Source organism: Coturnix japonica, chromosome 2 (genome assembly GCF_001577835.2).
Source record: "Coturnix japonica isolate 7356 chromosome 2, Coturnix japonica 2.1, whole genome shotgun sequence".
In the NCBI taxonomy this organism is placed as follows: Eukaryota; Metazoa; Chordata; class Aves; order Galliformes; family Phasianidae; genus Coturnix; species Coturnix japonica.
Window position 1 is genome coordinate 14,315,395 of NC_029517.1, and position 11,752 is coordinate 14,327,146.

The following is an 11,752-nucleotide window of genomic DNA, read 5'->3' on the forward strand; positions in this document are numbered from 1 at the left end:
ATCAGAATAGTACCAAACAGATTAACTTATCTGCATACAATATCTATAAATTATTATACGTACACTCCTCATTCCTCATAAACTGCTAAGGGAAACTAGCATGACTGGTTCCAAGTCCTCCCACATATGGAGATGTATAGTGAAAGAAAGATGAATATTGCACTTCAGAGTACAGAGTACTTCTCTCCATGCTTTTATAGTCTTTCATAAGAACTGCCTGGTTCCTGACCAGGACTCAGAAACAGAAAAATGTCAGCACCAACTCAGCTGCAGCAAGTGTATGAGATCAGTGTTCCCAAGGATTTGATTACTTCAGGGATGTGACAAAGAAAGGAAAACATCTTGACGAAGTTATCTCCTGTAATTTCAGTATTGAAATTCAGTGTCCAATATATTATGGATCTGGGACAGTCGTTCTCACAGTTGTGCTCCCCAAGTCTTGGAGCATCCAGATCCTAGTGGTATAAAAGTGCAGCTCAGAGAACCCAAAGCACCTTGTCTCAGTTAATTCTCAGCTTAAGGAAAAGAGAGATGGTAGCCCTTTTATTTTCAGCCATTTCATTGATGGTGAAAACAGGTCATAGAGACTGTGATTGCCTCTCTCAGAAGATGGGCAGTTACTTACAGCCTCTTCCTTAATGCTGAGGTCTGTAATGATAGGGCCATTGAATTCTGTGTGTCCTCAGGGGACCCTGGCACCTTTGCACAGCTGTGATCCCTTGGGCTGCCACTGCGGGCAAGCAAGGGCTAGAAGGACATCATCCATCTCATCCCTGCAGTGGTAAACCCTTAGCAACAAAGATGAGCATGTCAGACATGAGTCAGTAACGTGAGAGAGAAGCTGAGAAGCTCAGCCACTTCAGAAAGATGCTGACAGCAATCTACAAGTCCCCTGTTGCAAAGAGATATTCTTCTATCCCATTTCCAGATTGTGTGGCTGACCCACAGTATTTATGGTCCTGACAGTGAGTCAGCAGTTATGATTCACAATGAAGCTCATCGGTGACTCCTGGCAGAAACAGCATGTGTACACATGCTCAATCTTTATTCTTCATGCAGGAATTTGCAAAGTTTGTAAGAGTGACTGTCATCATGTGTCAGATTCAGGGAAGTTCCTTTTCTGCATGACAACCTTAAACACAGTAACACCTTATGATTTCATATTCAGCAAGTAGCAGCAAGGAATGAAAGTACTGCAGAAGTCTCTGAACTCTGAGGAGGACTTCTCTGGAGACCACGATGTAAATGTGTTTACTGTGGTTGGCCACTCCTTTTCTGAAGAATCCAGCTTATTTTTATGAAGCAACTGCATGATGTTTATCTCTCCCCTCATCTCCACAGCAGCCAGAGCTGGGCACTCCTTTCTGTTGATCCTCTCAGTGCCTGCTTATTTTCTGTGGACAGAAAGGGGAGATTTAACACTGTAAGTACATTAGCTGTTGACAATTAGAATACGCTGCTTATAGTCAACTCAGTATTAAAACATAGATTACACGTGGTGTTGGAGTCACTACAGGCAAGAGTCAGCTGTTTGGAGAAGAACAAGAACAACTACATCTACTGGAAGATGGTGATAAGCCTGGCCACCTCCTAGTTCCATTTACTTTTGTTCGGATCATTTGATTAATCATTTAATCCCACAGTGAAAAAGGTTGGGTGACAGCTTTCAAAGACAAAGAAAGAACAACAGTTTGGGTATTAGAGTTTTCCTGCAGTCCAACTTTACTTTTGTGTACTTCATCAACACTGAACAGTTTGTGCTGTGAATTGTTCTTTGTTCGAGTGTATTTGTATCCAGGGCAGCACAATGTGTAATCTATTTACCATTAAGATCAGAAGACAGAAAAAAAAAAAATATCAAAGAATACCTGACAAACCTAGTTCACATGAAGTATTTCCTCTGAATATCAGTGAGATTTAAAGTAGTAGAGCATTTTCCAAAGCTTGCTGTTTCTACTTTGCTTCATGAATTTTTCAGAAGCAACTTTAGGATTTATTTTGGACTTCCTTTGTTGGTGGTAGAGATAAAGAGGCTTTCTCTGAATACAGTAATCTTGTGAAAGACGATAAGGTAAGTATGTGTCTTTGTGGAGTACTTTTTTACATTAGCAAAATCTGTTGTTTCCCACAAGCACGACAACTGGGGATCCTTCTCAGAAAGCAGCTGTTCTGAAAGAACTTCTCATTTCTAATGAGGTTTTACTTTAAGTGATCATTTCAAGGGAGGAGAATCGGGAATCGATTTATTTTGCATTTCAAAAAGAACATATTTATGTAACTTTGTCCAGTTGCTTCTAGTACTTAACATGGATGACATTAGAATCATAGAATCATAGAATTACCCAGGCTGAAAAACAACTGGGTAATTCTATGATTCTATGATTAAGTGAGGAAGGGAAGAGATAACTCCATCCCTACTTTGGGATCGTCTTATCCGTAATCCCTTCTGAAGGTTTAACATACCTCATCTAGCCTTTAGTTTATGTGCCAGTGGGATTAGCTGTCTGAATGGCACTGGGTGGATTAAGTAACCACTGTCATCGGTATCTCACTCTTTGCAAAACACTTTATGAAGCAATCGTGAAAAATCTCAGGACCTGGTGGGCAAAGGGCAGAGATACAGAATCAAGACAGTGTCTGCCAAGTAGGCCAAGCAACAATCTACGTTAAAGGAATCACTGGAAGAAATGCACACAAAATGTGAATTCAAATGGGGGCAACCAGTTTTATTGGGTCCAACCAGAGCCTGTCTGGCACCAGGAACAGTCCTTGGCAGGACCATGTAATGGTGCTTCCCCAGAATGTTAATGCATCTTTCAGCAGTTTGTGACCCAGGACTTTCTGAGCCCATAGTGACAGTCTTCCTCTATAATAACTACAGTTCTCTTCAATAATAATTGTATTTTTCTTCATAGAAATGAATTTCTTATCCATGTGTTTTGAAACCATAATAGCATCTACCATCTAAAGCCTCCTCTGGCAAAGAGCTAACTATATATATACCCTTCTTTTCATTTTATATTCTATGCCTGCTACTTTCATTTGATTCCTCTTCTCATATTAGAACAGACAGTGAGCAACTATATATCAGCTTAGTCCATGTCACACATGATTTTATAGATTTCCATCATATCCTCCGATAGTTTTATGGGACTTTTTTAATAGCAAGAGGAATCCTCATCTTCCTTATCACTCCTCACGTGGGTATCATTACAAATTTAGCTATTCTGTTTTACCTTTGCTGTACAGTCACTTGCCTACTGTATCTTTTTTTTTTTTTTTTCAGATGAGAAGACTAGAAGTGTACAAAGTATGCAAAATATGAATGCCAGTGAGGAATGGTTTCTGTTTTACTCTACAAATATTTTCTAACATTTTCTAATGGTCAGTTTATTTCACTGGTGACCACCAAGATCTGAGCTGATATTTGCATAGAATTGTGTATTATATATATTTTTTTCCTACTCCCTTACACTGCAGCTTTATTCCTACTCTTTGATTCCTACATTTTTGCAAGTGTTTATGCATCTGAAATCCCAGAATCTCAGAGAAACACGTGGCCTCACCAGTGCTGATCAGAAAGGAAGGATCACTTCTCTCAACCCGCCAGCAGAGCTTTACCCAATAAAACCCAGGAGGCTTCCAGCCTTCTTTGCCTCTTGGAATGCCTTCTTAATTCTATCCATATTTGTTTATCCATATCCATATCTTTCCAAAACTGCTACTGACAGGTGGTTTACAGCTATGCAAATCCTCAAGCACGGTGTCATTAAATAGCCTATATTGAGCCTGCATGTTGCTGTTGTAGTTTAACTTTTGGTCTTTCTTTAAGTTCTCTTTTAAATTCCTCTACCTTTTTTCTTCTTTTTCTCTCTTTTTTTTTTTTGAACACACTGGATGTTCTGCTGTTTGTCATTGCTGCACTGCTGTTGAATGCAGTTGTTGCATTAATACTCTTTCACAGTTTGTTTTGAACTAGATTGTTCCTGACATTCAGGACAAAATCAGGAATTGTTCTTCCATTTGCTCTGAGCAACATGTTTAATGAAGTTGATGACATCCAAACCTTCATTCCTAGCACCATGTCTGGACATGATATTTTATGTAACCTGCCTTGGGTGTAAGGTAAGTTTTCGTTGCTGTTTGAGTTTCCTTTCCTCTCAGCATCTTTGAGAGACTCACACTGACTCACAGGTTCCTCATGTCAGTCTTCCTCTAATCTCTTTGGTCAGGCAGCCAACCACACACTCCCAGTCCTGAGTCTTTGTTGTCTGCATGTAAAGCAGATACCCATCTGTAAAAACCTCACTACTAATAGAGGTAATAATCATAGGGATCAAGAATTTCCCCAACACAAAAGCTGGTTGATAATAAATCTGTGACAGCAGCCATGTAACAGTTCCTTTACTGTAATGTGTCTGTAATAAAGAGAGGAAGTGGAAATGGGCATTTGGCACAGGATGGACTGTCTCTCCAAGGCGATACCTCCAGCATACCTGGAATACCTGACTGCAGAGTCTTCAAAGTTTAGGCACCACTGAATGCGTGAGCATTACAAAATAAATACATCTCAAGTAATGTAACCTCTCTTCAAGGAACACAGCTTATTTTATCCACCAGCATACTCGGCAAAGGACCTTTGCTTCCATGTCCAACAGAGGACTGATGCCAAGGCTGGCGTAACTGTGCTGCCTATATTCACTTTCTCTTAAGCAGTTTCCTCAATAGGTGGCCATGGCAGCGCAATAACAAACAGCATGCACCATTAGATCTTCACTTATAAAAAGTGCAGTATTTCAGGGTCTTGGAAGCATTTGTAATAGCATGGTCCAGTAACTTCACGTTTATCTTACATTTGGAATATAGCTTTATATCAAGGCATGGTGATCATATGTTGCAACTCTAAGAGATGTAGGTAGTCGGTATTTCTTCCTACCATGCCTATCATAAGAAACTATAATAATTTTATAGCATATTTGTTTTAACCCTTTCTTCTGAAATTATCTAGAAACTTCAGAGGAGGCTCTTAAACAAGTACTGAAGTGCAGTTCTCTAAGGAAGAAGCCAGAAATTATATAGAACTTCTAGCTGAAGAAACAATTCAGAAGAGAGAGCAAGGCAAACTATGATCTCTTTGAAACTGAAGCCAAATTGTAAGTGGACATAGTCAAAATGTAATAATGCTAATACAACATTTATTCTCTTGCAAAAATTGCAACATGAATCTTCACTTAATACTCATAATCTTTTTTCATATCTCTCATTTTATACAAAACAGCGCCAATAAATGAGCAAGCATCTTTAATACCAAGCTGATGTACTGATTTCCAATTGTTCCTGTTTCCACTGCACACATGCCTGCAGAATTTCATTAGAACAGTGTATTCATTTCTGCAAAATCACGGAACTTCTAAAATGTCTGAAAGGTAAAACTAGCACTACTTATGCAGGCAAGAATTTTCCCCGCAGCAGATTGAGTTTTTCTTGATGATATCTGTCTCCAAACAGTGATCAGACTTAAGGTCCTGGATGGCAACATTAAGTATAATTTTCTGTCATCCAAAACACTTGCAAACAAACCAAAATATTTTCTTCTGGATCAGGAGTTTGAATTAGATGACTGAATTTTCCTGGCATGAGAGAATTATTCCTTGTCTTTCACCTAATCCTTCTCTGTTATACAATACATATAGCTTTTTTGTTCCCCTTGGGTTTGAAAAGATTACTTTTCCACTGGGTTTTTTGCATCACAGTAATACTTCCCCTTGATCCTCTGGTTTCATCTGCTCAATTCTCTGTAGTGCATCTGGTAGCCTGAATGAAGTTACAGTTTTCAGATCTGTCATTTAGTCTTTGGATATACTACTAGAGCCCCCAGGGCCTTGTATTCTGCCTTCAAGATCTTTTGTTCCATCATGTACCATCCATTGTGTCAACTGTTTTTTCCCAAAGTATTTCAATTACAAATTGATATTTAGCATTTGGTAAGGACTTAAAAGCCTTTGGTTTCCATTTGTCATTTGAGCTTTCCACCTCAGGTTCTTGAAACTTGCTGAGCTTTGGAAGCACTTTTGCAGATCTTCTTGTATATATTTTGTCCTTTGATATTTCACATTCACAGTTGTTTTTTTAAGATAATATGGGTTTAAATCATCTCCATCATAACAGGAGCTGATGAGACACAGTATGTTCACTCCTTTAAGTGGCAGGAGATTCCAAAGTACTGGTGTGAATGGTCTGAATCATTTCCTGTGTGCATTGATCTCTCAATAATCTGTAATAATCCTCAAACAAAATATTTTTTTTTTCAGGCAGAATACCTGTCTCTCTGTCTTGTTTAATGTTTGACAGTGCAGAAACATCTGTTGCTTCATTTATCAGAAAATGTCTTTGTAAAAAGAAAACATGGGTGTAGCAGAGTCTAGAATGAAGGAGATTTTATGTGATCTGCTTTGGGAGCACAGTGCAGGAGCTCTGTCAGGTTTTATTCCTACTTAACAGGGAGAGCAGGGCAGCCCAGATCCGCTAATCATTCCCTCACCATCTCTGTGGTGTGGCAATAGATCAGATATAAAAGCTAATACAGCCCTGAGGTTGCATTTGTAACATAGAGAAGGATTGTTTCCTCCTCGTAGCTCCCATAGAAAGGCCTTTCCATCTGTCTGTGGGCAGGTTCCAAAATGTATCCCTTCAAGAGGTAAAACAAGAGGACTTTTTCTTCCTCCCATGAAAAGTTGCTAAATTAAGATTTGTGGCTATTAGTAAAAATATTCTATCAATCAACTAGTACTAACAAACCCCTGTGCAATTCATATTTATAATGAAAGGAGCAGGTAAGCTCTGCCTGGATGTCAAAGGGAGCTACAGGCTACAAAACGGTATAGAATCATAAGCAATAACTAAAGTATTGTTCAATGATTAATTTGTACAAAATATTGGATAGGTCCAGGGCAGAAGCTGAGAATGAAACCATCAGTATTTTAGGAAACATGTCAGATTATCATTTCCTCACCTCTCAGAATGATGGTCTCTTTCCTCAGTCAGCGGTAATTTCCAGATGAATATATGTGCCAGTATAGCAAACGAGTTACATAATTCAAGTGCTACAACATGATGAAAATAAAGAGTGCAGCTCCTAAAACCTTGTTTTGACTAAAGCTCAGGAGTTTTCTACCTCCACTAATTTTCTTCCTTTTTTTAATTTTAGCTTTATTACTTGGAAAAGTTGTACAGATGTTTACACTGAGATCTATCTTGATTCATAAATAGAATCCCTAAGCCAGAATGTCTGCCTTGTGGCAAACAGTGCATCCACCTGCTTGCTAAGGTAACTTTAGTCTAGAAATTCCACCCACCAAAACTATGGAAACAGGATGTAAAATATCAAACATTACATAATCAAAAATATGTCACCTAATTATAACCTTGCGTAGAAGAAACAGCAACCAGCAGCTCTGTGTTATCCTCTCTAGACATCACATATGCTGCTGTGCTCATTGCATTGCTCTCAAAGCTCATATCAAGCAGGTGGCACGTCTGCAGCCAATATACCTTCCATTAGCCTTAAATTAATTCAAATATATGCAACTCCGAGCTTCTTGTCCAATTTGATTTTCCTGACTGGTGATGTTGAGACTGCTGCAGTCCAAGTGAAAATAGGACTGTTTAAGGAAAGGAGAGAAGGTTTTTAAGAGAAGTGCTCAAAGACTGATAAAATCTGAGCACTTGTTAAGAGCACAGATATTCCTCAGCACTACACACTGGGTATTTTTCATGGCTTTTTTACTAACAGATGTCAGAAGAAGAATTGTACATTAACTGTTTAAATACTTCAAGTTTAGTAGTGATCCAGAATTCAGAAGTTCTAAACTAACAGGCCTTCATAAAGGATTGCAGAGTATTTTCTGCTACAGCAGAACTCCAGAGGTGCCAGAAGTATGTAATTTCTTGAATTCACAAGGAATAAAATGAGGAAAGAAAAACTAGCAAAATAAAAATTGCCATCTGCTGATAGCGTGATGTTTTATTTATTGTTCTTAACAGCTTTTGGACTTTGCACTTTCCTTCCATAGTTGGTTCAAATGCATATTGATCATGCTACAGACCACAGCTTTGATCAGACTGGATGTGTGACAACTGTTTGTGTCTGATTGAATGGAAATATAGCACAGTCCCTGAGATAAGACATAGGACTGTGCAGAAGTTCTGTAGTAATTCTTCTAAGTAATCAGCCAAGTGCTGCATGGACTTCTTTCCATAGTTCCTGTACTGAAGCTGAACTCCAACACAAAATATTTCATTAAAAATATATGGGCTTTTCCTCCTAATTCTGTAAATTTTTTCCTACATTCTTTTTTCAAAAATATCATAATGTGACTTTTCCTCCCCTTTTAAAACTCTGAGTGTCTAATCCTAGCTCAGTAAACTGCTGCTTGGCACATCACCTTTCCCCTCAGCAAGTGGTATGTATACATGTGTTGGTGGAGTAACCTGACCATGTACTGTATACTCAGTGTTCAGTCTACTGAAAAACAGAATGTGATATGTTCATAAATAGTTTCCTATGCTCTGAGCTGATCTGTTTAAAGTCTGCTCTTTGGGATTGTTTTATAATCGATGTCTGGAAGCTTCTTTCCTCTTTGCTTCCTCCTCAGCCCTGGGCTTCATCTCCTGACAAGTGTTCTCCCAGAAGAGAAGTACTGGAGAGTCTCCTTTTCAACTTCACGCTGAGCACAGAAGGGTGGAGGAGGCTGCTAGGAGGGAATAGGAGCCCATTGTTCTCCCAGCCTGTGTCCTGTCCCTGCAGTGCTCCCTCTGGCTGACATGTGGGAGAAATCAATGGCTCTCCTGTGCATCACAGCACGCTGGTGCAAATATTGAGATGCAGCTATGTGATTCTATTCCTGCACAATTCAGCTCATCTTCTGTCACTTCTGTTTGTAAACCAAGCTAGACTCTTGCAGACTCAGCATACTTCTAGTGTTAAGTACGGATAGGTTCTGAGCTGCACACTCAAGGAGCTGTGCCTGGTTTCACAATGTCAGAGGCCTAGAGTCATCTAACTAAATCTGAACAGTTCCTCATGGCAGCTAAAGAGGCTGCTGGGGCAGCCATGGGGCCTCACCGCTCAGACTGAGAAGGTGTGGAGGTTACGGTTATCTGCACCTCACTGGGGTGTTCCAGACAACTGTCAGACCTGAGCCCAAAGGGCTAATTGTCCCCTACTGCAATCTCAGCCTGCATTTCCACAGGTTAAAAAAATTCCCTTTATTAAGCATTCATCCTTATGGGCAAAAATTCCACAAGTTCTTTCTGCATAGATTGGGCCTTCTGCCTTATGGAAATTCATGATGAATTATGAAATTACTAGCAGAAACCATCCAGAATCAACAGGAATTATAGGTCAAACTCACAATTTCTCTTGTTTTACTGCTCTCTTATGATCTTGTACTTCCATGATTAGGACTGTTATTGATCTCTTACTGGCTAACATGGAGAAAACACTATTGGATCTGGCAGTTCTAGTGATAAATTTGACAGTCTGCCAAAAGCTTTCCAATACAGCAAACCTACCGGGTTTTGATTTTGCAGCTTTTTTTCTTCCAGAGGTGTTAGCCCATTCTCTTTCAATGCCAACAATAGAAAAATCTTAAAGGAAACAGCAGGCTGATTTCATGCAATACTGCAGTTCAGGTCCTCAGCTGGAAGCAAATATCTCTGCTGTGAACCTCGCAGCAGCAGCTCTGCTGCCTGCGGACCCCAAGGTGCCAGGGAAGCCATGGCAGGGAGCTCAGTGGCAGTGGGTCTTTGTCGTCCTCCTCACAACTAGAAATCAAATGCCAAGGCATAAGCCCTTGTGTATGACTGGAAGTTCAACAATGGGTTCCCAGAAATCTCTTTTCCCAAACTTCACTCCTCAGTCTGGGTGGAAGGAGCTGCTCGCAGGACCTACAGCCTGTGCAGGCTGTACAGATGCTGTCAGAGCCACATTCCCAGGCAATCGTTATGATTTCCAGGATCTACCCCAGTGTGTCCCATTTCCTTCCTATGTTTGCTTGGGCCACAGAAGGTCCTTGCTGAGTCAGCTGTGGAATCAGGATCATTTTTTTCTAGTCCATTCCTCATGCTCACCTGAGCAGGGCAATGCTCCAATTATTAAACAGGCTGAAATCATGTCTCATTATTACAATCCTCCAATATATATTTCAGTATAAAATAATATTATTGAAATCGATGTGCTGAGTGAAGGAATATGAGTGCATTTTGTGTTATTGAAGGCAGTCAGAAGCTGAGAAAGAGTCACACAACTGGACACTTTGTGAGCTTTTGCTTTCACTTACAGCACCCAGTGTTTCTAAACTGCTCCTTCCCTCACAGCCGTTCCTGATCCACCTCTTCAGCTGCATTTTGGTGGCAAGGGTTTGTTATGGCAGAAAGAAATGAAAGAAGTGAAAAGAGGTCTGTGGAAATGAAAAGCCAGACACAGCATCTTCACAATGCTGTCTTTAGAATGATATGCTTCATTCAGTGTGCTTTCTACACTTTAAACACACTAAAGCCTACTTAGTGATTCACACCTGCCCAGTGCAGCAACATACAGCGCTCAAATAAAGCTAGTCAGAGTTTTAACTCTAAACATCAGACATATATATAATTATATTCACTATTATGTATCATCAGCTATTATCATCGTACCTCTTAGGAGCTTGTAAAAGGACCTTAGAAAAGTCCAGCAGCACCACAGAACCCCTCTACCATAGTAGAGAGGAGAGTAGAGACCACCTGCTTTACTATGGTACAGGAACAGCACTTACCAAATGAGGCTCCCCCATCAGGGTGACCAGTGAGGTATTGGTGCTGATTCTTTTCCTCCTGCCATACACAATGAAGCAGAGACATTCTGGTATAGAGATGATATTCTGCTGTTATCAGTCGGTTCCACTGCCCTTGATTGCTTTGACATCTTGCTGGTGTCAGCATCAAAATGTGGTATGAGGGTGACCACGTGTTGTACAGCCTGTCACAGTACAAACATGTGGCTTCAAAACAACCAGTGGTCTGGCTTTGTCCTTGTCTGTCTCATAACATGAGAGAAACACCATAAGAGATTCTTCATGAAGCACGGATTTGTGGTTCTTCTCAAAGACTTCATGAATATCCACTTTTTCCAAATGCCACAATGTGCCGGGCCTCCGCATTGCTGCCCATAGAGGTAAATAGCATGGTGCTCCTTAACAGTGGTTACTGCAAAATTATGGTGTGCTCTAATATAACACAAAGAGCACACCACTAAAGCAGACTGATCCTAACTGTGTGCCAGCACTGATGTAGGGAGCCGTCATCTGGTCTGCCTGACCTCAGAGCAGAGTTGGACACAAAAGGTGACCATGTGAGGCAGTCCTTGTGCAATGCTGCAGGGTGAATCAGCTGGAAATGAGTCGGCTGAGCCAGGAAGGCTTTGGTGGATTTACTGGGTTTTGAAAGTGCAGCATTAAGCGCCTCCTGTCTTGCAACTAATGGCACTGTAGTTCTGTGAAATCATTTCAACACAGCAAAACTAAGCTGCTCGGAACCCTCTGCAACCCATGTAGCAAAGCTGAGAGGGCACTATATCCTATAAAACTGTAAAAAGAAAAGATCTAGCAAACGTAGTGATGATCAACCTTTTTTGCTGTACTAACAATTTGCATGAGTATTTGTATCATAACAGACACAGACCAAGCCCAAGCACCTGCAACTTGCTGCAGACTTT

General features: G+C 40.3%; 1 long non-coding RNA gene across 1 annotated transcript; it reads right to left on the reverse strand.

The window, feature by feature from the left end:
* Positions 1 to 170: 170 nt before the first annotated feature.
* On the reverse strand, positions 171 to 11,412 carry LOC107308988. Its single transcript, XR_001553028.2, has 2 exons — positions 10,815 to 11,412; positions 171 to 1,394 (listed from the first exon to the last, which is right to left on the reverse strand). It is a non-coding gene; the product is annotated as an uncharacterized LOC107308988 (long non-coding RNA).
* Between the last annotated feature and the right edge of the window lie 340 nt (positions 11,413 to 11,752).